Below are 26,501 nucleotides of genomic sequence, written 5' to 3' on the forward strand. Positions count from 1 at the left end.
CAGCAAAAGGTCCACAGTCTGCAGTATTGAGACTTGGGGTCACTTCCTTGGCCTCTCTCCATGAAGGCCCCTCTGGTGCTGTTTCCAAGGGAAACATTTTTTTAACTCATCATCCACTTCTGGTGCTGTTTCCAAGGGAAAAATTTTTTTAACTCAAGACTTAGGCCCTCATTCAGAGCCGTACGCTCTGAGCAGAGCGCACGCTCTGAATGAGGGCCGCCCTCCATAATTATGGAGCGTCCTCCTGGACGCTCGTATAGCTGTGGGTCACCACCCACAGCCTATACGAGCGTGCAGTTTGATGGCCGCGATGGTCTTGACCATCGCGACCATCGCCACTGCGAGCCGGAGCCTGCGGTTGAGTTTTTCAACCGCAAGGCCCAGAGTGATTTTGGCTCTATCAGAGCCAAAATCACTCCCACTGACATCACTAGTGATGTCAGTGGGCCGGCTTCTGACGGTAGGCGTTCCCTTGGGAACTCCCCCGTCAGGGAGGCACGCCCCCGGCACGCCCACCAAAGGGGGCGTGCTGTCAATCAACATCGACAGCACGCCCCCTTTGATCTGACACAACGAGCGAAGGAAAGTCCTTTGCTCGTCGCGTCTGGCGCATGCGCACGACGGAGCTCCCGCACAACATCGACCCACTTGCGAGCGGACAGCCGCTTGCGAGTGGGTCTGAATCAGGCCCTTAGATTCTGATTCTGATCCTGTAGCAGATGAAGCACCTTTCCCTGGAGGTTCTATGTTTAAAAAAGCAGTTTTTGTTGAACCAGAGATCTCGTCTCTTCAGAGTGGATCCAGACGATCCTGAAAGGGTAAGAAGATTTGTCGAAAGCATTAACTGCGACCATGGTTTCTGCTCCTCCAACGAAGAGGGTTGTTGATCTTCAGAGATCTTTTCAAGTTTATTTTTCTCAAGTCATAGTGGTGTCCAGAGGCCACCCGTTAGGAGGGGGGTAATGTCACACTCTGCACAAATTGTGCGACTTACCTTGCTATCTGCTGCAGGTCAGGATTTCTGCCTGACCTTGTTTGGGAACCATGCAGTGACATCACCATCATGCACTATGTCAGCTGTTAGCATTCTGCCAGTGAGAGTGCTCCTGCCTCAGCTGACCTCAGCAGCCTATCAGGGACTTGCAGCAGACTCATATCCCCTGTGAGACTTCCCACTGGTGCCTGAGCAAAGTGTTGCTTCCTAGAGATCAGTTGTAACCTGTGGCTCCTTTGTGCAGAATACCACCACTGCTACCAGGCTCATTTACCAGACTCCAGAATTCCTGTGATATTCCATTAACCTGTTCCTGACCTTGGCTTCGCTTGTGACCCTGATTTTGACTGAACCCTGGTACTACATCTGATATCTGGCTTTGACTTCAGCTATTCCCTGTGACCTGTTTACGCCTGTTCCCTGGTACCGTCTAAGTCCATTTGTTTCTGACCTGGCCTGTCGACTAAGCTACACGTCTTCTCTGCTTCATCCAGTATTACCCAGCACTTGTATAAGGGGACCTATTCTGATTGCCGCGACCTGTGTGTTGGACACAGCCAAGCCCATACCCTCTGCGAGGGTCCCTGGTGAACACCGAGGGCACATTAGACTCCGCGCCTCAGAAATAGGTCACGCCAATCCCCAAACACGGGTTGCGTCCATAACCATCCGGGAAGTTGTGACAGTGTGCTATGTAGATACAGGGACTTTAGAACCTTAAAAGCACATAATAACTTCTTGTACAATTAGGTTAAGTTTAACTCACTTTTGGTATTTACAAAGTAATTTACTTTTTCATTAACAAATTATGTTTTTTTTGAGTTTTGCAACTAAATAATTTACTGTTATATGTGTGGTGTAACCCATTTGCAGTCTTGTATTAACTGGTAGTCAGTGGTATGTAATAAGATTCATGATCTTGCGTGTTTCACAAATATTGAGTCTTTGGCAAATGTTGGCTAACTTCGGAAATTACTACATTTGTGGATTTTTTATGGCTCATATTCAGGCTTGTCTTAAAGTGTACAATATGGATGCTTTTATGTATAAAACCTGGTTGTAGCTGTTGTCATTCAGGTAAAGGTTGTGCGTTCAAAGGTAAATATAATAATATAAAAAACATACCATCCACAGTCTTCTGTGTTTAGATTCCATGCTCCCACTAACCTCTACGTTGCTTGAATGTTTGGTTTACAAGAGATTAACACCATTGTTGTTTTTGTTTTTTTGTTATGTTTTAATGCAACTTTCTTTTACACCCAGTCAAACAAACCTGGCTTTTGCGTGCTATGATCAACATAAATTGCATTTGCCAATGACTCATTGCTGCTTTGAGAAAGCTCTCCTAACTCCCAGATCTTTCCTCTGCTCTTTATACTAATTAGTATGCTCTACTGTTATACATCTTCCACTCAATTTGCCTAGAAACAGTTCAGTAAGCACAGTACTTCTACCTGCTGCAGGTTAGTGTAGCTGCCTGGAAGATTATATAAACCCTTGAATGTCTGTTATGTGCTCACAAAACCGTTTTTTACACATTGGCAGTATTATTGTCACTAAATTTATTTAGCTTCAGAGCTTCATGGAAAAATATTCTTTTTAGACAATATCAGGTCATCCTGTGTAGTGACTTAGACCAAGACCTCCTTCAATCATAAATAAATGTAAATATGAAGATTCAGAAAGAACCATTGTAGTTTACAACTCTCCTGATAGCCCTGACAAGCCTGAAAATAATTGCTGTCCTACCAATAATTATTTAATTACTAGCTGGAGTACCCAGCGTTGCCCGGGATATTAAGAACGTTTGTTGTTTACACATCATCCTCCAACAAACATCTCCTCAGGCAGGCGTCACACAAAGTGTGACAAACTTCCCCATCTCGGGTCCTAAGGTCTTTCGAAGGAAGTAGGACCTGTAACGATGTAAAGCAAACTTCGGAGATAGAAGTATTCAAAATTTGTCGGATGTACAGTGTAAACACGGCCAAGAGCTTCTGTTGCTCTGATACCAGGATGACTGTGTACTTCCTGGTTGCTAGATCACACTATGAAATGCACAGCAACTACTTCTAGTTCCTTGTGCAGCTGTTTCCAGCATTCAGGGTCTCCACGGTGTATAAGATTCATCCAATCTGTTTTACCCTTCAGGGGCTGACAAAGGAATGAACCAGAAGTAGCCTCTGTGCATTCCATAGTGCGGTCCAGCAACCAAGGAGGTAGACAAAAAAGTTTGGTCGCCACTGTTGACACCATCTAGTTGTGTAAGCTCATGCATGAGCAAGTATAAATAAAAATTTGTGCTGCAGAGCTGTGTTTTTGCATCCCAGTATAGTTGCCATTTTTATGGGCTTGATTCTAAATCAGATGGATCTCTCCTCATGGATGCAGATAGCAATTTTTACCATATTCAGACTCATAATTAGCCTGGCTTAATATCAATAGTGGTTATAAATTCATACAGCATTTAAAAGGTACTGTAAACTCCACGCGAGGGCCATAGTAAATGATGTTCAGAGAGTTAGATTATATGCTACAGAATAAAATTCCATAATTCCTTAGTATGTAGCAAAATGCATGTTATAAAATCAAATTATGAAATGAAACAAAAATAATGTTTTAATATTTTTATTATTGACATTGCAGATGGCCCAAGAAGAATGGTGTCCAAATCTGCATCTAACAATAAACCAAACAGGACAATGCTTTTATTCTTCTTTGGTGTTTTAGGTGTAGAACCGTGAGAGATCTTGGCTTGGAAACTGTGGCTTGGAAACTGGGGATTTGTATAGAAAGACAGATGGACAAATTTTTGCTTTTATATAGTAGATAGTAGAGATAGAAAAGAAAAAATATTAGATAAGCTAAATCCTTTTCTAATTCCGTACCTGACCTGTAGAGGGCGAATGCTATGCAAAAATTGTGTTTTTTAATTAATTAAAAATGAACAGTAATTCATTTCGAGTTCAAATTTTTTTAGTTGCCTCCACCGTGTTTTAATACGCTCAGATGTAATATTTCACAATCTCGGCTTGTAAACTGTGGATTTGTATAGAAAGACAGAATGACAGAAGGACAAGTTTTCGCTTTTATATTGTAGATAAAGGCTAATGCATGCCCTCAATCACCCTCTACAGTTGTACACATGACACACTTTAAAGGTTACTTAATCAAACTCATATAATAATGCCATTTTAGCACTGGGGAACATGCAGATTAAAACTATGGTCTGAAGATGTTCAAACACTGCATGATAATCGTGCAAACCTGCTGATCAAATGACTGGTTTGAACAATACGGATCTGAAAAATGGTCTGAATCATTTGATAGGGTTATCACACTTGTCCAATTCACCTGACCATCATTCAGTCATCTTCATGCTGTGAATGGAGATCACCTCCAGCTACTGTGCAGTGTATGGGAGCGCTCCTATTTTCGCCCCTCTTTTGTGTCGGCTGGTCAGCTGCATTAATGTGCGGTGTATGACCAGCTTAAAAACAATGTCTAACCTGTGTACCATATTAAAACATTTTTCAAGAATGACTGTTTGACAAAGAGAAGGATCATGATGCAAACCAAAAGAAATTGATTCAGAAGATGGATGTGGACATTTGCGTCTCCAGCCATCATGAATAGAATTTTCATGGCCCATGTTGGGATGGAAGAATATTACTTAGTCCCCCAGTGGCATTAAGAACCTGACAGTATACCCAGTGTGGAGCCTTGTTACCTATCCATTTGATTTGACAGCTTGTCCTTCAAAATGTCGAACTATGTTGTGAATTTCACCTGAAACCAGCCTTATCCATGAGTGCAAAAAAATTTTGCCTAGCTCAATAGTCCAGAGGGCATATCCACAGACAGGTGTCTTAGGTAGGTAAAATAAACAGCACAATAAGTGCAAGGGTACAATCTGCTTAATGAAAGTCTGGATAGACAGATTATTAACATCCAACTCTACTACAGCACCCCAGAGAGTATGCCAACTGATGCTTCCTAGCATAGTGATATATTAACAAAGAGAATCACTGGCTTGGCCGGCTTTATTTTTCCCTTTATTTTCGAGGGCAGCGCACGTTTATGTGTAGTACAACAATGATAGATTTTTATTCCTGATTCAAATGTTTTCAATGTATGTACACCTAGCTACACACCTGGTTAAACACCTAGCTACACACACTTCATTCTTCCTTGATCTCCTTGAAACTCAATATATAAAAATTGTTCACTTTGACAAACATGACATATTACTAAGGTACAGCTCATTTGTTCCCAAGCTTGTACATTTCAAATTGAAGGTGAATCAAGCCATTAATATAGGATTCACGAGTGGCAGGGTTGAGCTTGGAAAGGGATCAGAGTCCTGTATTTGCCTGGCATAAGCTATTGGTGACATTGGTATCATGATGTTTTGTAAGTCCATAAAACCTACTGTATGCTTCCGTTTGGGTGATGAATACTGTACTGTACGTCACTGTGATCTTGCTAATCCAGTGTTTGATCAATAAAAAATAGTGGAGTTAAAAATTAGCAAAGGCAAAAAAAATGTTCTCTCCTGTGCAAACTGGCACAGAAGTTACTGCACAAATTCCTACATCATTCACATATCTATATGATCATGGGGGAACCATGATCATTACATTGACTAATTATGGTCAATGTAATGTTGGAGAATATGTGGCAACACGGAAACATGTGGACCTTTCCTGCCAGTCTCTCTGAAAGGATAAGAAAATACTTGCATGAGTTCTAAAGGCAGTGACCCATTGTTATACGTAGTGTTCCATTATACGAAGAATATAGGAAACCTGTGATTAAATATAATTAAAATGGGAGGTTTGCTTACTGATATGGAAGTGTAGGAATTGATTGTAAAAGTTTCCAAAAATTAAACAATAACTTGTAATATGTCATTAGAAAGAAAAGTGCTGTTTTCATTACAACAAAGTTAAATTTTGTTGTATAAAAAAAAGATAACTTTACATATCCTTCAATATATAAGAAATATTTGCAAACCTAACCTATCTTCTTGTGATTTAGAGATTTGAACTGACATTTATCAAGTGACTTAGGGCCTGATTCATTACAGATTGCTATTGCGATCGCAGCTGTGATTATGCATGCAGACTCACTGTGATAATATGCTAATGTTTGCAATCGCAATGCCGTCGCAGCCCAACATAAGGACGCCCACTTCCCCTTACTCACATCCGTAATACATTGCAAGTCTGCGAAACCATAGGTAACAGAGTACCATCGGAGCCTCATGCACAATTACAACAGGTCTGACCTTACTCAGAATTTACTAACCTCATCTCACGCAGTGAAAGTTCAAGCTGCGTATGCCATTTCAGTGGCTAATTTAAGCACGTCCATGTAATGGCATTCACACGCACTGACACGCCTGCATTTCCCCAGACCTTCCCCGTCACCACCCACAAATGGTCACTTCCTGTCAATCACCCTTTGATGGATCGCAGCGCAGTACGCAGCAGTCGGCCGTCTGCATGCGTAATCTCAGTTGCGATCCGTAATGAAACAGGCCCTTAGTGAACATCTTATCTGGACTCTCACATTTACATCCCATCTTTATCCACTGCTAAAGAAATTAGTACAAAGCCAGGACTATTGTTACTTTATATTTAAAAGAAAGAAAGAAAGAAGATCAATGTTTCCAAATCAGCTAGTGATCCATTAGGGATGTGAATTAGAAAATAGTTATTTTAATATCTCTCTTTTCAGTGCAAAATAAAAGTAAATAATCTTGCAAAAAAAATAAAGATCAGGTTGTATTTTTTTGTTACATTGAACTCAAGTGCATGTGAGCAGATGAGAAAATGTCACATTCACCCGAGCTCTCATTCTGATGGGAAAGGGTCCAGAAGTGGAATTTCAACTCCAGTATGAAAAATACACCTGTCCAGAAATTTAACCAGCGCATAGTTTTGTCTTCAAACTGACAACCAGTAGACACAGGAGTGGTGTAAAAATTCATATATGATCAAGGTTAGATGCAAAATGTCATTTAATGAAGATTAGCCCTTTGTGAAATGACTACCATTGTCCTTTTTTTGTCTCCTCAGAGTGAAAGGACAGCACAATAAATGACACAGCTGGCTGGAGCACCAAGGGACATGAATAGGATGGTCAGAAGGTCTTTCAATGGAAATGAGATCTGCTGACAATCTGATTCCCAATAGTCGTTTCACAAACCCAAAAAAAAAATAGTTGTGAGATGTACGTTGAAATCATAAATCTGTCCAACATGCTGAACATATATTTCCAAATATAACTAAATAAAGCAGGACATTATTATATTTCAGCAGCCTCCTGTGCTGTGTATTCCAAAGCTTAGTGCAAAGATGATAAACAAAGGCAACATAAAAGGACATTCAAAAAAGGTCCATAGTCCACTGAGGTGAATAAGGATTTACTCAGTCTCCCGGGTATGATTCTTTATGCTTATCTTAAAAGACGGAGTAGACTTGAGCTATGGAACTTGCAGATTCGTTAAGCTTCCTAAAAAGCCAGCAATAGATGTGCTGTAGCCTTGTCTGTATGACTGGGATCTGTGTCTGCTCGCATTTCCAGCTGCCTGCTGCCACTTTAGCAAAAGGCTGATGTCATTTGAGAATTTGCATTAGGTGCGAACACTCAGGGGATGAAAAAACACCAGACATTTGCCAATGCAGTATATTAGGAAAACCAACATGAATCTGGGTCTTCTCATTTGGGTAACATCAGGACTGGATAGTCATGATGGCAAACTAGTGATCCAGAACAAGGTATATTACAGCCTTACAATCCATAGACTAAGGGAAATACTTTTATCTTGATGAGAAAAAGGTCTCATTAGCATTCTTGCGGAAATCAATATTACGAATAGGAAAATATGTTAAGGGGGAGGCACTGAGCACATGTCAGGCAGAACAAATTATATAAATTGATGATGGGAAACGTAGAGTTATTGTTGAGTTTTTCTATTCAGTGACTGTGGGATTACAGATCTTGCTGTATACAGAAATGAATGCACCTTTCTCTGACCATTCAAATTTCTAAACATTTACGGTGATAAATGATTCATCTTAGATAGTAATTATTGACTTACTGTATCAAAATAATTGCAATTTGATAATGAAGCACTCTAATAATCATTTTTCATTGCAATTTACACTTCCATATTACGGGCCAAGCTGGATAATTTACAGAGGGCACAGATTTTCTTTTTTGTTGTTGTGCTGCTTAGTTTGTGTCAACAACTCATTAATTTAGTCAAAATGATGTACCAGGTGGCGTCATGCAGAATGACATGTGCCTGCAGGGTATTCAGTGACTGATTTATGAATGTATAATTTATATTATATTTATTAAAATTATCACATGGCACAATAAACTCATGACATAGTCATATAACTTGGCCAGCTCTGGTATATTCAGATTTATACGCATATCAGTTTTAAAAAATAAGATTAATACATGCGAGTGATGTGGCTTAATGTACACATAGTGCCTGATTCAGACTTGTACACAAAGTCAATGGACTGCGTACAAGGCCAATGGTGGGTGGACTTGCTATGCTCAGAACCCAATTGACAGCCTGCAGCCATTGGGGGCGGGGAGGGATTGGTGCTGGGCAGCGTTTTCAAAAATGGGGGAGTGTCATCACTGACTTCTGGGTGTGCCGAGGCCAATGTTCAGGAGAGCTTCTTACAGAAGGGGAAGCCCTGTCTGATGTTTTCAACAGATGTATGCTAGAACATGGAGAAAAGATTGCGAATTTGACTATATTAAATTGTGTTACCCAAATACAAACATTCCATTTATAAAAAGCAACTGCCTTATATCTAGAAATACATTATAAAATCAAATTGCATAAAACATTGAGATACAACAAAATAAAGGAACTCAGATCCCAAGACAAGGTTGCTGCTCAGTATGGTGCATTATGTAGGAAAGGAAGAGACACTGTAACTCTCTCAAGAATTATTTTTATAAATATAAAACAAATCCTGTAACTGTATCAAATTTAAGTGATGCAGAAATACACTAGACCAGCACAATGCCTTATCCTCTCAACAACTACTCTAATAGCCAATATGTCCTATGGCACACTTCCTAAATAGTCCACATTTGCGGACTTCAAGTGGGTGGGGCTTAAATAAACTTGGCATAATTTCACCCAAAAGCGTGCATTTCTCTACACATTAATACAGAGTTTGGTGGATCAGGGGTGGGACATCGGACCCCACATCATACGTCTTCTCCAACATTCAGGAGAGCACTGAAATGATTGAAGTATATCATGTTAGTGATGATGAAAGTTTGTCAGTGTCTTATGGAGAAACACAGTGCATGATCTGGATAAGCAGTGGGGCTCTGCTTCAGTCCATAGGGTTTTCCCAAACACCATGGAGAGCTTAGTCAGACTGGCCATCTAGCACTTCTGACAAATGCCAGATGGGCCAATGTTCTCATAAGCCTGCTCAGCCACCAGACGGAGGCTGAACCATTTAGAAACCAGGCTGATCAGGTCTGATTTCCAGAGCTCAGCTCACTTTCTGATCGTTGTCCAGCACAATCGGCAATCAGAGGCTGACCCATTTGGAGGCCTGGCTGAGCTGCACCGTCTACCAGTGATCTGCTCAGTGCAATGGATGTAAGGTGCAATGTGACATCATCACATCACATCACACATACTGGGTGTGACTGGGAGCCTCTCAATAATCCAAAAGGAGGACTCCATTAGCTGGACACCATCACCAAAGTGGGCATGTGAGCTTTAAATGCCAAGGCTTAGTTTTAGTCCCAGTCCAGTCCTGCTGGTGGGACAGTCTGGTGCTGTTATGTCTAATAGCAAATCAGACAAATATGCAGATGTGGACTTAAAGCTCTGTATGGTGAATATATACAGTATATGCTATTTTCAATGCACAATTCTTTTGAATACTGTTCACCCGAGATACTTTCAACTCTGCGTGAGGCATTAAGGTGCATATCCACTAGCAGATAGTGCAACGACATTACGATCAACATTGTAATCGTACAGTCGTTCCTCTTCCCCTGCAGTGCCTACACTGAACGATATGTCATTCAGTGTAGGCACCCTCTCTCATCCCTGAACATGGTCAATTTGTCATTATCGGCAGATTGTCCAGCATGTTCAGGCGATGATTGATGTTGAAAATGACCAGCCCGCATCGCTGGTCATTTTTGACATTTTCATGCCCGATTCATGCACGATTAATGATCGATTCAACGATAACGATATTGTTATTGTTCAATCGCTCATTTTAATCGGCAACTGGATACGCGGCTTTAGATGTACAATTGTTATGTTCATTTTTATTCTTGGAACTATGATGTTTCTATCAAGGTTAACATCAGTGGCGAAACCCACGTCATTACAAGGAGAATGGCAAGTACAGAAGCAAAGTTTTATATATTTAGATACATTTAACTTCCAACATAATGCTAATGAAGATTCAGGGTGAACCAAGATACAGTAGGTACAGAAATAAAATATGAGATTCCCCAATTGCAGCTTCTTTTTATGTATATGTAATGGGTTAACTTCAAGTCACCAGGCAGGAATCTGTACTGAAGTCCAGCAGAATCTTGAGATTACCACAGCAAGTAACAACATGCAGGCACAGGATTGGAGAATATACACAAGGGCAAAAGTAGGATTTCTAAGGGGAGTTCCAAATCCTTGATTTTTGAGCGAGTGTGGCCAGCTCATAAGGAGGACAAGATTAGCACATAACAAACTATAGTCTGCCTCATACAAAGTGTATGTAATATATATACTGAAAACATGCACAGGTCCAACAATCACAGTAAGGCGTTAGATGCAGCAGTAGGGCTAGTTTACCTGAGTTGAATTTATTTTTTTCTTGATTTGGTCACCATTCCACAATCCAAGTCCCAAGCATTGGAGCATGTTTGGAGTCTGGGGTAGTGGCAGAAGAACCTAGCACCAGCCCTAGACATATATGTACTCATTGGTCTCCTTATACACTGAACAGTGTATGCAATACAGTATTAAAACTGTTAGATGTATCAATTATTGCCATTAAATTGCAATACATCCCACCCCTATTCACCTGCATGCCGGCTTTTTATAATGGCTGTATGCAGGGACACTTAACCATTTCTACAGCTTCTCCAATATAGAGCTGTCCCTGTGATGTACAAATTCCAGTATATGACCCGGGAGTTCTAATGCTTATCTGCGCTCATCAGCCTGCTAAAGCGCAAACCATAGGAGAGTTTCTGTTAATAGAAGACCATAAGCTTCTATAAGCAATGACATCTATAGATGGTGTTGCCTAGCGGACACAAGCTCCGGAAAGTTATGTGTTCGGGAACTTGATGCATACAGTCACATCGCAGCCCCATAGATATCTGCTGGAGACCTTTTAACATAGAGAGATCAATATGTATTGAGATAAACCTCTGAAAACTAGAGCTTTTGGAGGTTGTAGCACATTTTAGGATTAGTGTAGGGTAGAAATTAACTTAGAACTGTAGCAAACATATTTATCTCATATACTGTAAATAACACAAGTGACCAGGAAAAGGTTAAAATTCCCATATTAAATATCTCTATATATATATATTTATTTATTTAAATTATTTTCAACATGGTAGATTAATACTGAAGACATCAAAACTGTGAAAGAACACATATGGAATTTTGTTGTAAACAAAGAAGTGTTAAACAAATCAAAACATGTTTTATATTTTAGATTCCTCAACATAGCCCCCTTTTACTTTGATGACAGCTTTGCACACTGTTGGTATTCTCTCAATCAGCTTCATGAGGTAGAATCCTGGAATGGTTTTGAATTAATAGGTGTGCCTTGTCAAGAGTCAATCTGTGGAATTACTTGCCTTCTTAATGTGTTTGAGTCCATCAGTTGTGTTGTGCAGAGGTAGGGTTAGTACACAGTGGACACCACTATTTGATTACTGTTGTAATCCATATTATGGCACCAACCACTCAACTGTTCAGAGGAGACTGCGTGAATCAGGCCTTCATGGTCGTATTGCTGCAAAGAAGCCACTACTGATGATGAAAAACAAGAAGAAGATAATTGTTTGGGCCAAGAAACACAAGGAATGGACATTAGACCAGTGGAAACTGTACTTTGGTCTGATGAGTCCAAATTTGAGATTTTTGGTTCCAATCGCCGTGTCTTTGTGAGACGCAGAGAAGGTAATCAGATGGTTTCTGCATGTGTGGTTCCCACTGTGAAGCATGGAGGAGGAGGTGTGATGGTGTGGGGGTGCTTTGCTGGTGACACTGTTGGTGATTTATTCAAAATTCAAGGCACACTTAGCCAGCATGGCTACCACAGCATTCTGCAGCGCCATGCCATCCCATCTAGTTTGTGCTTACTGGGACCATAATTTGTTTTTCAACAAGACAATGACCAAACACACCTCCAGGCTGTGTAACAGCTACTTGACCAATAAGGAAAGTGAGGCAGTGCTGCGTCAGATGACCTGGCCTCCACAATCACCCGACCTAAACCCAATTGAGCTGGTTTGGGATGAGTTGGACCGCAGAGTGAAGGAAAAGCAGCCAACTAGTGCTCAGCACCTCTGGGAATTCCTTCAAGACTGTTGGAAAACCATTCCAGGAGACTACCTCATGAAGCTGATTGAGAGAATGCCAAGAGTGTGCAAAGCTGTCATCAAAGCAAAAGGGGGTTACTTTGAGGAATCTAAAATCTAAAACATATTTTGATTTGTTTAACATTTTTTGTTTACAACATAGGCCCTCATTCAGAGCCACTCGCTAGCGGCAGTACGCTCGTTCCGAGCGATGTTCGCACATCTGCGCATGCGTACGGATCGTTATACGCATGCGCGAACCAGTCAGTGCGGCCGAAATTCATGTGCTCGCAAAATAGCGAATGCCTGCTATTTTGAGTGACAGAATGAGGCGTTTGTGGGTGGTAACAGGGGAAGGTGCTTGAAAATGGGGAGTGGAGATCCGAACGTAGGCGTGCTTAAAGGTCAAAACGGGCGTTTTAAGGGTGTGCATAATTAATACAGCAGCGTCATTGACCACGTCACTGGGTTATTTTATAGTCAGAACTGCTCGCAAAATTGTGGTAGCAAAAACCAACCACAAGAATAGCGAGCAGTTCATACGCTGGTCGATGTACTCGATTAATCTAATAAATAGCGGACATGATGTATGGTGCGAGCGGCCAGGGGGCGTTTTTAACAAATAAACGTGCATATGTTTTGCTCGCTCGTTCAGACTTAGAGGTGTGAACAGACTGCAATTTGCGAACGGATCATTTGAATAGCCACCTCTTGTTTTTGAACGAGCGAGCGCAAATAGCGACCGGCTCTGAATCAGGGCCATAATTCCATATGTGTTCTTTCATAGTTTTGATGTTTTCAGTATTAATCTACTATATTGAAAATAATTTATATAAACAAAAACCATTCAATGAGAAGGTGTGCCCAAACTTTTGACTGGTACTTGTATATAATGAGTAGGAGCCAGAATTGAGGTTTCTAAGCACACATTCTCCCACCTCATGTTAAGAATCCTGTCTCTTCTTACTGGCAGCTGCTCTTTGGTCTCTCTAGTCCTGTGTGCCCCACACAAAGCCGACTTGGTGAAGGAAGTATTAAGCATAAATACGCAGTAGAATTTCTGAAAACTGCTGGATCCCCATAAGTATTAAAAAAGGTCTGCAGCAGATATGAAAGATATCTGCTGTAAACCCTTGGCACACCAGTCCCTATAGGAGTCTATGGGGCTGAAATATTAATGCATGCATCAAGCTCCGGATAACGTACCTTCCAAAGTTTGTGCCAGGAATGCAACACCATCTATAGATGACATTACCAATAGCATTCTATAGGCTTCTTACAGCCAAAGGCCGCACATTCACCATTGGACTCCCGGGTCACAAACCCAGAAATTATTTCATCACCGGGACAGCTCTATAACAGAATAATAGGGGCAGAATGTATAGTAATCTAATTGCGACACTCGATACATCCCACTTTTGGTAGGAGAAGCTGCTTGTTAGTGGGCATGCGCAACAGCTCCATTCTGTCCCTAATACTATATGTTATGACAGCAGCTCTAGTAATATCGTATTATATACTACTGTGATTGGGGTCATGATTTCAGCCACTGGCCAGGAAGGAGATGGGGATTTCTGTGAATCCTCTGCATTTGCCTGTGATACAAGTTCCATTAAATAGAGGCCCTTAAGTGCAGATGTGAGGGGTTATACAGGGGCAGAACTATGGGAGACAATGGAGGCACCTGCAGCCGGGCTCCAGCTCTGAAGGGGGCAGCTCCTCCATTATCCACAACATATTCACCCCACTTAGGGCTGTAACTATGTACCCGGAGTGTACCATCACGGCCACCCAATACATGGCACCCCTTCTTGGCACCTGAAAAACCCAGCATACACTAGTGGAGAGCTCCATGTCAGACCATCAGCTGCTGCCTTCGTTTATCTATAGCCTGTCTGCATGCAAATTGCAACATTACAGTGTCAACTGCTTTGAGGGGTGGGGTGGCACCACATTACAACTTGCCTCTGGGCGCCTGGGATGAATTTACGCCACTGGGGTTATAACAAACTACCCAAAAACTAGCCAGCAAGTGACTGAGCTTGAGGACATAAATAGACCCCAACCACCCCATATAAGGAAAAGGTGCAACTAGCCATTAAATGCAAGTAGGATAACCCCTTCTTTACATGTGGCAGTATCTCACCATAGGCCTGATTCAGGGATAGACGCAATGGCCATGTTTTCCAAATGGACAATGTTTTAATTACTGCTCATGTGTAAAAGTCGCACAGAGAATGTGTTCCATTGTTGCTCACAGTGGGGATTTATTTGCAAAGTGATTGACATGCAGGGACAATTTGTTGGTGGCATTGGGGGGGTGACAATTCAAACACAGACATGTCGCAACCAGTTTTGTGATTTGTCTCATCCTGCTACTGCGTTCCTATAGGCAGTTGCAAAAGCTCCGGCATCTCAGTTATTCTGCGTGACGATAGGGTTCCTCAGACCTCTGATAATCGACTGATCGGCGTCCTATGCTGCATATTTGTACGCAATCAGTTGGAATTGCGAAGCCGATGGGTGTTTCAATACAAATCCCGGTGGTTGTGACATATCCTATTTTTGGTAGTCTTTCATGTCACAATGGTATTTACGTCCATCTCTGAATCAGGCCCCCGTCACAGAATCCATCTATGGGCTGTATTCAAATAGGTGCGAAAAGTCAGTTTCTGTGGAAAAGTATCACGAGTGACGTCATTTAATCTTGCAAAAAGTTTCCTCCGTATTCAATTGCGGAAACTCAATGCATTGGAACCTGCAAAAAAGTTTCGACCTATGGATAAGTGTCGAAAATAAGTGCAGAATTGAGGTTTTGGGGTGCAAAGCTGCGGAAACCCCCCTGCACCCTTGGTACAGTCCCCCAAAGGTAAACTGCGTAAAAAAAAATAATTTTTTTAGATCACCTCAAAAAAGTACTTTCATTTTGGGGGCGAAAAAGTACAAAGTTGGGGGACAAAATGAAAAACTAGCAAAATAGACTCCATGGAGTTCCTCAAGTATTCCCCAGGTGTTTTTAAGTTTTCAGGTGCTTGCGGCAGGTGGTTTTTTAACGATTTTTAAAACTACACTTTAGCAACTTAAAAATATGCTAGCACCCATTTTCAGGTACCCCAAGTTTGCTGGGACTACTTATAGTGATGCAAAAAAACTGCTAAATGCCATTCTTCACCACTTATGCAAAGACGCTAAATAACAGCTATTGAGAGTATGCAGGTACCCCAAATACCTTCAGTAGGGCTATTTGGGGGTATCTAGAGTGATCCCAAATGTCAGTGCATCTTTTGAAGGGTGTCAGGCTGATTTCCTCAAATCTGACAGTACTTTTCACATGTTAGAGTTTCGCCGGGTCCCGTTTTTGGCACTTTCTAATTGAATACAGGGAAAAGCAGGCACGCGTGCGATACTTTTTCGCATTGAAAACCAGCGATGTAGGCGAAAAGTCTGGCATGAAAAAAGTACGGGATTCTTCACCTGGAATTGAATATGCCTCTAAGGCCCGTATTCAATTTGAGCCGAACCGCGATACTTTTTCGCCTCCTAGACTTTTTGCCTACTATCGCGCGTGTGTCCGCGTATTACCGTATTCAATTTAAAAGTAGGCGTAAACGGGACCCGGCGAAACTTAAACAAGCGGAAAGTACTGTCAGTTTTGGGGAAATCAGCCTGAGACCCCCAAAAAGATGCTTTAACATGGGGTTCACTATGGTACCCCTCAATTTTGGCTTGCTGAAGGTATTTGGTGTTTTTAAACGGGCTCAATAGCTGCTAAATAGTGTTTTTGTATAAGTGGTGCAGAATAGTATTCTGGAGGTTTTTTGCAGAAAATAACATCCCAGCAAATTTGGGGTACTTGAAAATATGGGTCAGCATATTTAAAAGTTTCTACAATGAAGTTGAAAAATCATGAAAAATCCACCTGCCGCAAACACCTGCAATGAAAAAAACACCTGGGCCATACTTGGGGACCCCCCCAGAGTCAAGCTTGCTAGTTTTTATCTTTTTCCACCAACTTTTTTTTTTCGCCCCCAAATTCAGAGATTTTTTGGGGTGTTCTTAAGTCTTTTAAAAAAACAATTGACACAGTTTACCTTTGGGGGACTGTCTGAAGGTTGCACGGGGGTTTGCACCCCAAAACTACAATTCAGCACTTTTTTCCACCTGCTATTCATAGGCGAATCTTTTTTGCATATTAGATTGCATTGGCTTTCCGCCTAGGCAGAAAGTCTTTCAAATTGAATACGGCGATACTTTTCCGCCTGGCGAAATAACATCGGCGAAAAGTTTTCGCCCAAAACACACGAAAATGACTTTTCGCTCCAAATTGAATACGGGCCTAAGATTAAAGGTCTATTTATCAATATGTTATGATACTGTAGTAAAAACTGTTCTGTCACTGCAGTGTACCATTAAAGGTTTGCTGGGGCAACTGGCTAGCAGTGATAAGAGGAGACAGATAGATAGATAGATAGATAGATAGATAGATAGATAGATATTTACTAAAGTGTGGGTTTATAGAAGTGGAGATGTTACCCATAGCAACCAATCAGATTGTATTTATCATTTGTCTAGCATCTTCTAGAAGATAATAGCTAGAATCTGATTGGTTGCTATGGGCAACATCTCCACTTCTAAAAACACGCACTTTAGTAAATATACCTCATCAGAGCCGTAACTAGACTTTTTGGTGCTCTGTGCCAGAAAGAGCATTGGCGCCCCCCTCATTTTTCAAAGGGACATAATGTACCCAAAAAAAGGGAATGGCCTCATGGGGAAGGGCTAGGGAAGAGATAGGAGAGGCCAGGAGATGCTGGGGATGAAATAAGAGAAAGTTACAAGCAAGAATCATAATAAACAGAAATTTGACAGGCCCAAACAGTGCCCCCGACCTGTGGTGCCCTGTGCGATGGCACCGGCCGCACTACCCTAGCTACGGCCCTGTACCTCATATACAGACAACTGTAGCTCTGTTTTCGTCATCATGAGATGGCAGTAATAATAGGAAGACAGCTTACTTGCACCATTATTGTCCTTTATTAATAGGCTTTGTAAAATACTCAAAGAATGAAGACACTATCGCTGGAGGTAGCCATTGAAGGCTATTACAAATTATATTCGGCAACAGTTATCAGCAGCCAGTCGCTTCTTAAATAGAGAGAAAGCCTATCTTTGTTGAAAACATTCATTTTTTATGGGCTTTTCTCCCTAAAATAAATAAATTCTTAGGTGGAGATATATTAAATCTTCTAAAAAGGATCAGTTTCTAGCTATCATTTTCTACAATGTACTTGATAAAGTCAGCTAGAAGCTGATGGTTACTATGGACAACCTATCCATACATCCTCTTTAGAAAGTTTTATCCTTTTCCCCCTTAAGGGGCCTATCCATTTGCCGACTTTCTGCATGATTCGACCAAAACCAGGAGATTTTGGTCGGAACGTGCAGAATGTCTGCTAGTGGATAGCCGGCAAGGACCAGCGATGCGTGTGCATGCTGGGTCCTTGCCGACCCCGACTATCTATCGCACATGCCGGTCAACCTGACGACGGTTATCAGGTTCGGCATGTTAATAGATAGGGAGGTTGGGCTCCTGCAAAGAAGACGTTCAGTGAACGTCTTTCAGTGTGGTGCCCGCAACCTCAGCGACATGAAAGTCTGAACGCTGGACGTTCTGTCTTTCATGTCGTTAAATGGATAGGCCCCTTCTGTGTGTTCAGTTTCCAGCTGTGTGATAGGAAAGATAATACCAGACAAATTTCAGATAAATGTCCTGAAATAATTTAAAAAGGCAAAGAATCTTTGCATGTTTTTTCTGTCTGCGAGAGATATTCTATTGAATATTGTTGAGTTGTTGTAAGGATCCATCTGGATTCCATTAGTGGACTTCATCTGGCTTACATTTGTCCATTTTCATTTGTTTAAATAATTAAACTCAGAAATTCTATGGCATCTTTTTAAATTCCCATTTTCAACTTGAGCATAGAGGTATGGAAGTAGATTAGCCATGTGCAAGCAGAGAGGAGGACAATGTCATCCAAATAAGCAAAAAAAAGCAGCTCATATGTGTGTTTGAAATGAATACATTCTAAACAGATTAAAATATACCAATGTAATCTCAAGATGCCCACAATGTATCCAGAACGCTGTTTGCCACTCACCTTCTTAGCAGAGCCTTGCCAAGTTGAGAAAAGAGCGTGGAATTGCTCAGTGTCTAGTGTTCATTCTTTCTTTATGAAAAATACAGTTTCTGCAGTGGAAGGAGAAATTCTGATGAATACAGTAGCTGAATACAGTCTTGCTATGATAGCAGCATAAGATCTGAGAAAATGTAGATTCCCTAAGAGGTATGGCAGGGCTAGGAAACAAAAATCCAATTTGGCAACCATAAACACAGTTTTCTTCCACAGTCCAAAAACATAATGGTAGGTTAATTGGTTTCTGACTAAATTGGCCCTAGTGTGTGTTTGTGCCTGTGAGAATTAAATTGAATTGAACAGCACTGTAGAATATAGTGTAACTACTGTATATGATTAAATTGTTGTTTTATGAACTGGTGAAATTAATTGTCCTGACATACTTTATAATTCACAACCATTTACTATCAGATTTGTTTTGCGGTGCAGTATAATTTAATTTTGTCCTGTACACAAACCCCTTAGAAATGCACAATGAAGACAATCTTGGGGTAAATCTTATAATACCTGTTTAGTGGTCAGAATTGGAAACCTGTTGTGAAATTATCACTTCAAAAGTACTGTACAGCCTACTATTCATTTTGGACCACTCCATAATTAATTAAAAGCAGCATCGGCTCCTACCCAATTAGATGAGGGGGGTTGCCAAGGCTGAAAACGGGAGGGAGGGTGCAATTACTCACCTGCTTCTCCTGGCTGGGCCTGCGCAATCGATCTGTCAGGTGACGATACCAGCGCATACGCACTAACATGCCACCGGCATCCAAAGGGTTGCATCGTCTGCAGCCCCTAGGAGCCGGATAAGGCTGGCGGAAAGGCAGAGTAGCTGCTTCCTCCTGGAGGCAGCTCTCTGATAATAGCAGCCCGGACTGGCAGTCCCATTTGCCCTCTCATATATTGATGTTGTATCCTGTATGTGTTTAAAAATTAGAGTGTGCAGTTCGGTTTTGCTGAAAACCGAACACATCCAAACTTTGGGGTTCCACGTCAAATTGAGTCCAGGCTCAGATCACTTTTGGGGTTCCCAGTAAAACAGAGTCCTAGCTCGGGTCTCTGTAAGTTCAAAACTGGGATTTGAAAATTGATTCTCGGGTTTTGGGTTGTATGTAAATAGGTCCATGATTTTAGCTATTTTTATCAATTTTAAAGAAATCTAAAACCAAAACAGAGAAGAACCAAAATACTTGAGGGTGGTTTTTGCCAAAACCAAAACCATTACATTTGCAGACCCTCCAACATGACCCATTCCATTAGGTACAACATTCTCTGCTCCTGGACTTCTTTCTTAATTTATGATTGAAGCCACCTGTGCTGATACACCCTTCTCATGAAATAACTAGCTCAACACAGGTGACTGCAATTAGATGGGGCGTCCAGGAACAGAGCATTTTGTACCTAAAACCAAAACATGCGGGTCCGCGCACATTTCTAATAAAAATGGATACAAAATTATACAAATTTGTAAAAATCAGTTAATCAAGTCACAAAAGAGGAATATATGACATTTGGGCTGAATATGTATATTTAAGCATTGGCTAATGATGCCTTCTTTCTTCCCATACAAACTGAAGCAAAATTAATTTTGATGGTTTTATCTTGCCCAAGAGACATGTAAGAAAGCTTTGCAGTAAAAATATACAGTTGGACTCAAGGTTACTCTGTTATTTAAGGCCCTCTAGACAGATAATTAATGTAAGTAATTTAACTGTATAGGAAACAAAGGCCCTCATTCAGAACCGTTTGCTATTTGCGGTCGTTCGTTCAAAAACAAGGGGTGGCTATTCAAATGATCCGTTCGCACATTGCAGTCTGTTCACACCTCTAAGTCTGAGCGAGCGAGCAAAACATACGCTCGTTTATTTGTTAAAAACGCCCCCTGGCGGCTCGCACCATTCGTCATGTCCGCTATTTATTAGATTAATCGAGTACATCGTACAGCGTATGAACTGCTCGCTATTCTTGTGGTTGGTTTTTTCAACCGCTATTTTGCGAGCAGTTCTGAGTAAAAAAAACCAAGTAACGTGGTCAATGACGCTGCTGTATTAATTATGCACTCCCTTAAAACGCCCGTTTTGACCTTTTAGCACCCCTGCGTTCAAATTCCACTCCCCTCCACATACGCCTCATTCTGTCACTCAAAATAGCAGGCACTCGCTATATAGCGTACAAACGATTTTCGGCCGCACTGACTGGTTCGCGCATGCGTACTAAAAACTGTACGCATGCGCAGATGTGCAAACATCGCTCGGAACGAGCGTACTGCCGCTAGCGAGCGTCTCTGAATGAGGGCCAAAGTTTTAATGCTTATTTAATCATGCAAAAGTCCATTGTTAGTAATCAAGAATGTGTCTTGGTAGTATTAATAACTATAATATATTCTAACACTATTTGATAATAAAAAAAACACAACAAAAAGTTGACAAATCTCATAGTATTTTTGCAGAATTATATTACCTCTTAAGGTGCATACACACACAACGATTTTTTGAATGATTATCGTTAAACGATATCGTTTCACGATAATCGTTTGAAAAAATTCTCAGTCAAACGATGAACGATTATTGTTCATGCGCGTTCACGTTTGTAGTTTGTAGTTCAGTCAGACTTGTCAACTCAACGATTTTCATTAAGTTAATATGCAAAAATCGTTTGTAGTTCATAAAAATCGTTCATTACATTTAAATGAACATAGTAAATGAAGAACTTTAGTAAACGATTTTAGTTCATTTTTTCAAGGTAGAAAATCGTTTACTAAAATCGTTCATTAACTCAATCGTTGTGTGTGTATGCAGCTTTACCATTATTTGAGTGTTGTAATACCAGGAATGTATGTGGAAATTAATTTAAGAAAAATATAAAAGCCAGCAGTGCCTGCAGCAGGTGTTACTGTATAAAATTAATATCATTGTGACAAAATGACAGTATGTAAATTATACTTGGGGAAATAGAATGGGGATGCACAAATCTAAAATAGATATTAAGAGATATTTATAAATGCTGTAAGATTTATCTTCTAAATCATAGTGATCAAGACTTTCATTTTTCTTAGTTGCAAAACTAGGACAAAAAAATAACAGCAGGTGTTTAAATATTAATAATAAAATACAGTGATAAACCTTGGTTGGCGATATGTTGGCTGATGGGAAACAAGTTAATTTGCTGTGTTAATAGACAGGATATGGTAATGGCAGGGGTGGTTTAAAAGAGGGTGGGGCCCATGTGAGCCCTCCTCTCTGATGGGCGCATGCACCGTGTCTTTGGGAAAATGGTGCCAGAGCCATGTATCCAGTGATTTATCTGCTGTGCATGGGCAGATCTCAAGGAACATGGCACCAACACCATTTCACTGTGAATTCTTCTTCATGATCGGAGACGTAGGTATAATATATAGGTGCATGGTGTGTGGTGTGGGCCCCCCTGGACCCAGGGGCCCATGTGCACTGCATACCCTGTACCCATTATAGATACGCCTATGGGCAATGGCAACTAGATGTTGTTTTGAATATGTAGTTCTTTCAGGTTAACCTGAAGGTTACATGGCGAAAGTATGAGAAGACTTGGTTAATCCATTATTTCATGAGAAGGGGTGCCTTGATATGGTTAGGAAGTACAAGTATAAAATAATTGATTCTGTGCACAAAAATAGAAGGACAGAGAGCAAGTTGATTAGTCCCTTGACTCATCAGGTGCATAACTTTGATGAAGGTTTTGTTACCTTCTATGAAAATCAAGGAAATAGCCACAAATCCAGTCAAGTAACAAAATTATAGTCATAACATGTAAAAGGTCAGGGCAGGCACAGAGTACAATAAAGGTCTTATATACAGTACCATCAAACTTTAGGTACCCCATAGAGATCCAAGCTGGGACCCCCAAAGTTTGGGTGTGTTCAGTTTTCAGCAAAACTGAACCAGTAATCTTTATATGTAACCAGGGGCAGCTCAAGGGGTGGATTGGCAGGGCTAGTGCCTGGGGCGCTGCAGTCTCTAGGTGCTGCCGCACTCACCCTGGCACAACGGTCACTATCGCAGTTTCTTAATTGACTGCTTTAAAATAATTGAAAATAATTATTTTTTTGTGATTTAAATATGGGCGCTGACTGCTGCATATTGGTGCAGGAGTCAGTCAGTCAGTGTGACTGACTCAGGGGGTGGGGCTACAATGCCAGCCCCACCCAGGCAGCGCGCTCAGCTCTACTAACAGCAGCAGCTCCTAGGAATAGAAGATGGTGGATCGTTCTGTATCAGTGCAACATCCAGAAGAATGAAAATAGTAACAAGGAGGATGAAGTTATATTTGGGACTTCAGCTCATCAAAGAAGGTCAAGCCTTCCTATGTTTTCTGGGGATGAGTACTGGGGATAAGGAGATATCACCTGAAAGCACAGTGTCCTGTATCTGATGCTGGCTAGTTATCTATCAGCCATACTACTTATCTGGTGTCTATCTCCTTCTGTACACTAGTTTTTGTCTTTTAGCTGAGCACTCTTCTATATGGTGATTGTGCTACACCTAGCATACCCCTGTCATGTTGAAATAGTGTACAAGCATATATATATATATATATATATATATATATAAACAAAGGTAAATGGCAGCACTCACAGGATTTCTCAGCAAAATTAGAGCCTGTACAACAGGCTGCATGAATCAACGTTTATCCTGGTGAAAACTTACTCAGATAAATTGAAACATTGATGTACAGAGCCTCTTGTACCAGCTCTGCTTTTGCTGAGAAATCCTGTGAGTGCCACCCAGAGTTGGACTGGCCCACAGGTGGACAGGGGAAATTCCTAGTAGGTCCCACTGCATGAGGGCCCCACACCTTGCTCTATGGGTCAGTAATTTGGTGGAGTAGGATAATGGATGATTTGGGGTTCTTGGTTTGCTTCTATGGAAAACTACACAGAGATTAGCCCTCCTGCCAATCAAAGCCCACCTCCCCTGGTGCCTGGCCACACCCCATAAGCTTGGGCCCTTACCACAGTATTCCGTGGTGGGCCCTTCATGCCCCAGTCTCTTACTGGTGCTGCCAGTTAACTTTGTTCTAGTACTACATTGGCGGAGGGCACCCGGGCTATTGTTACTGCTGTGCAGAGTGCCAAGTTACTTTATATATATATATATATATATATATATATATATATATACTGTATATATGCACATACATACATTTTTAGAATTAAGAAAACTCTCCCAGAGCTGCGGCAACTCTGACATAATAGAAACAAATTGAGACACTGGGCATGCATAATACTAGTGTTCATATTGATTTAAGTATTGTGTTAACCTGAAATGTTCATTTTTTGATGGGGGTGGGGCGCCAATGGAAACTCTTGTCCTGACCTCCACATGGTCTAGAACCGACCCTGTATGTAACATATTTTTTCCATTTATAGCTATAGTAGTAACATTTTTATTGAGAATATGTTTCAGTCATTTTCAATTGTTTTTCTGTATTTGTGAAGGATAGAGTGTTAATCACAGAACAGATGTGGATAGTTTGTTATAGCTTGGATAGCAATATGTGTTAATCACTGAGATGTGGACAAGCTTAGACCTTTATTTATACACATATATTATCTACAGTGGTATGTATGAGAAAAATAATAGATAGATAGATAGATAGATAGATAGATAGATAGATAGATAGATAGATAGATGGATAGATGAAATGTGCTATAGAGAATTAGATGGTACTGTACCTCCCTCGTTCCCTCAACTTGACCCATGTTAGTTTGCCTGGTGTGATCAGTAATCGAATTAATCAAGTCAGCCTTTTCAGATCAGTTAATTTAATTTAATATTAATATTTCTGAATCTCATTTAAATGCACATATTCTTTACTTCTTAAGGTAATATATTTGACATTTGCACAAAATGTTTCACATATATTCTGTGAAAAGAACAAGTTACCTTTGAGTCTCTGTCACCCCTAGTCACAGACCTTGTGCACCTAATGCTAAGGGGTCTATTTACTAAGCAGTGTTAGGAGACAGAATGAAATGACATAAGGTGCCAGCCAATCAGCTCCAAACTGCCATGTCACAGGCTGTGCTTGAAAAATGACAGTTGGGAGCTGATTGGCTGTTACCTTATCTCTTTTCACTCTGTCTCCTAACACTGCTTAGTAAATAGACTAAATCTGATACTGTACATTCCATACTATAACTTTCCGGACTACAGGGAGTGTTTGCTCCTTGTGACCCGATTCTGTCTCTTGGAGTGGGTGAGGCCTTGATGATTTAGGCCCTGATTCAGAGCCGGACGCTCTGACAGAACGCTCACTCTGAATCAGGGCGTCTTTTTTTTTTTAATGGAGCGGCCTCCTGGCTGCTCTCATTGCTGTGGGTTGCCACCCACAGCTAATGCGAGCGGCCATGATGATGGTCGCGATGGTCAAGACCATCGCAACCATCGGGCTTGTGACGAGACCCTTGTGGTAGGGTCTCGTGGCCGCAAGCCCCAGAGAGCTTTCAGCTCACACAGAGCCGAAAGCTCTCCCACTGACATCACTTGTGACGTCAGTGGGGCCGCCCCCAGACGGTAGGCGTTCTCATGGGAACGCCTCCATCTGGGCTGCCAACCCCCCGGCCCGCCCATCAAAGGGGCGTGCTGTCACTCAACATCGACAGCACGCCCCATTTGGTGCGAGACCCGGAGCGATGGATTGCCCATCGCTATCCGGGTCTCACGCATGCGCACAACGGAGCCGGCTCCGTCGTGTGCATGCGCTCTGGTCCACCATCGACCCGGTTGCGAGCGCTCAGCGCTTGCGACCGGGTCTGAATCAGGCCCTTAGTTCACTGTAAATCACCCTTTCAGGTTGAAAAAAGTAGTTAAGTATGGTATATACGATTCCAAGTTATACTTCTACTGAGAACATTTTGGGAGTAGAATAATATGGCAATACATCAGAAATAAATACAGTTCAATACTATAGACATATACTGTAGATAAAATTGAGTTTTAATACTTTCAATACTATCAATATTCAGCAAGAAAGTTTTCAGAGAAATGAGTACTAAAAAAAATTAAAAAAATAAAAATTTCCTCCAAACTAAAAAAACAACTTGCATTCAAAGATTTCACATGTACAATACAATATTTTGGTGGTTTTTTTCGAGACATTGGGCTCTAGTTACTACAATCCGTATTAGTAATGCAGATTGTAGTGTGATACTACCGATTGAATTCGCATTGTGAATTCAGGCAATATCACAGGGATTTACTACAAATCCCTTGCAGGGACAGAGCTTGTGAGAAAGCTCTGTCCCTGCGAATCCCCTCCACACACTAGTCTCGGTAGTTTTGCAAAATAATACTGTGACCGGCCGCCGCTGCTGCTGCTACCCCCCCCCGGCGCTAAGCCCCGCCCCCCTGATTTTTTGCAGTGTATCAGCTGTGTGGTCTGTTTGGACCACACAGCTGATCACTGGGGCCGGCTCCCGGCTCTGCTCTGCCTTTTAGAGCAGAGTAGGAGCCCGGTAACAGGGGGAGACCCTGGATAGGTGTCGTTATTATCACAGGGCTTTCCCTGGTATTTTTTACAATTTATTTTTAGTAACTTTGGTCGGATCGCATTTCCCATTACAATTATGGGAAATGCGATCTGATTACTAAAAAATAAGTGATACTTAGGGGTTGGAGTAGAATTTTACGAATTCTACTCCAATTGCCCTATAGTAACTGTAG

General features: G+C 41.3%; 1 long non-coding RNA gene across 3 annotated transcripts in view; it reads right to left on the reverse strand.

The window, feature by feature from the left end:
- Window positions 1–3,685: 3,685 nt before the first annotated feature.
- LOC148537704 (uncharacterized) overlaps window positions 3,686–26,501 on the reverse strand; it is a 67,683-nt gene continuing 44,867 nt past the window's right edge. For all 3 annotated transcript variants that reach the window (XR_015873481.1, XR_015873479.1, XR_015873480.1), the window contains 2 exons: window positions 18,772–18,860; window positions 3,686–3,770 (listed from right to left, as the gene is read on the reverse strand). This is a non-coding gene — a long non-coding RNA (uncharacterized LOC148537704). The remainder of the gene's footprint in view (window positions 3,771–18,771; window positions 18,861–26,501) is intronic.

This window comes from Taudactylus pleione, unplaced genomic scaffold (assembly GCF_031769625.1).
Source record: "Taudactylus pleione unplaced genomic scaffold, aTauple2 ptg000046l, whole genome shotgun sequence".
In the NCBI taxonomy this organism is placed as follows: domain Eukaryota; kingdom Metazoa; phylum Chordata; class Amphibia; order Anura; family Myobatrachidae; genus Taudactylus; species Taudactylus pleione.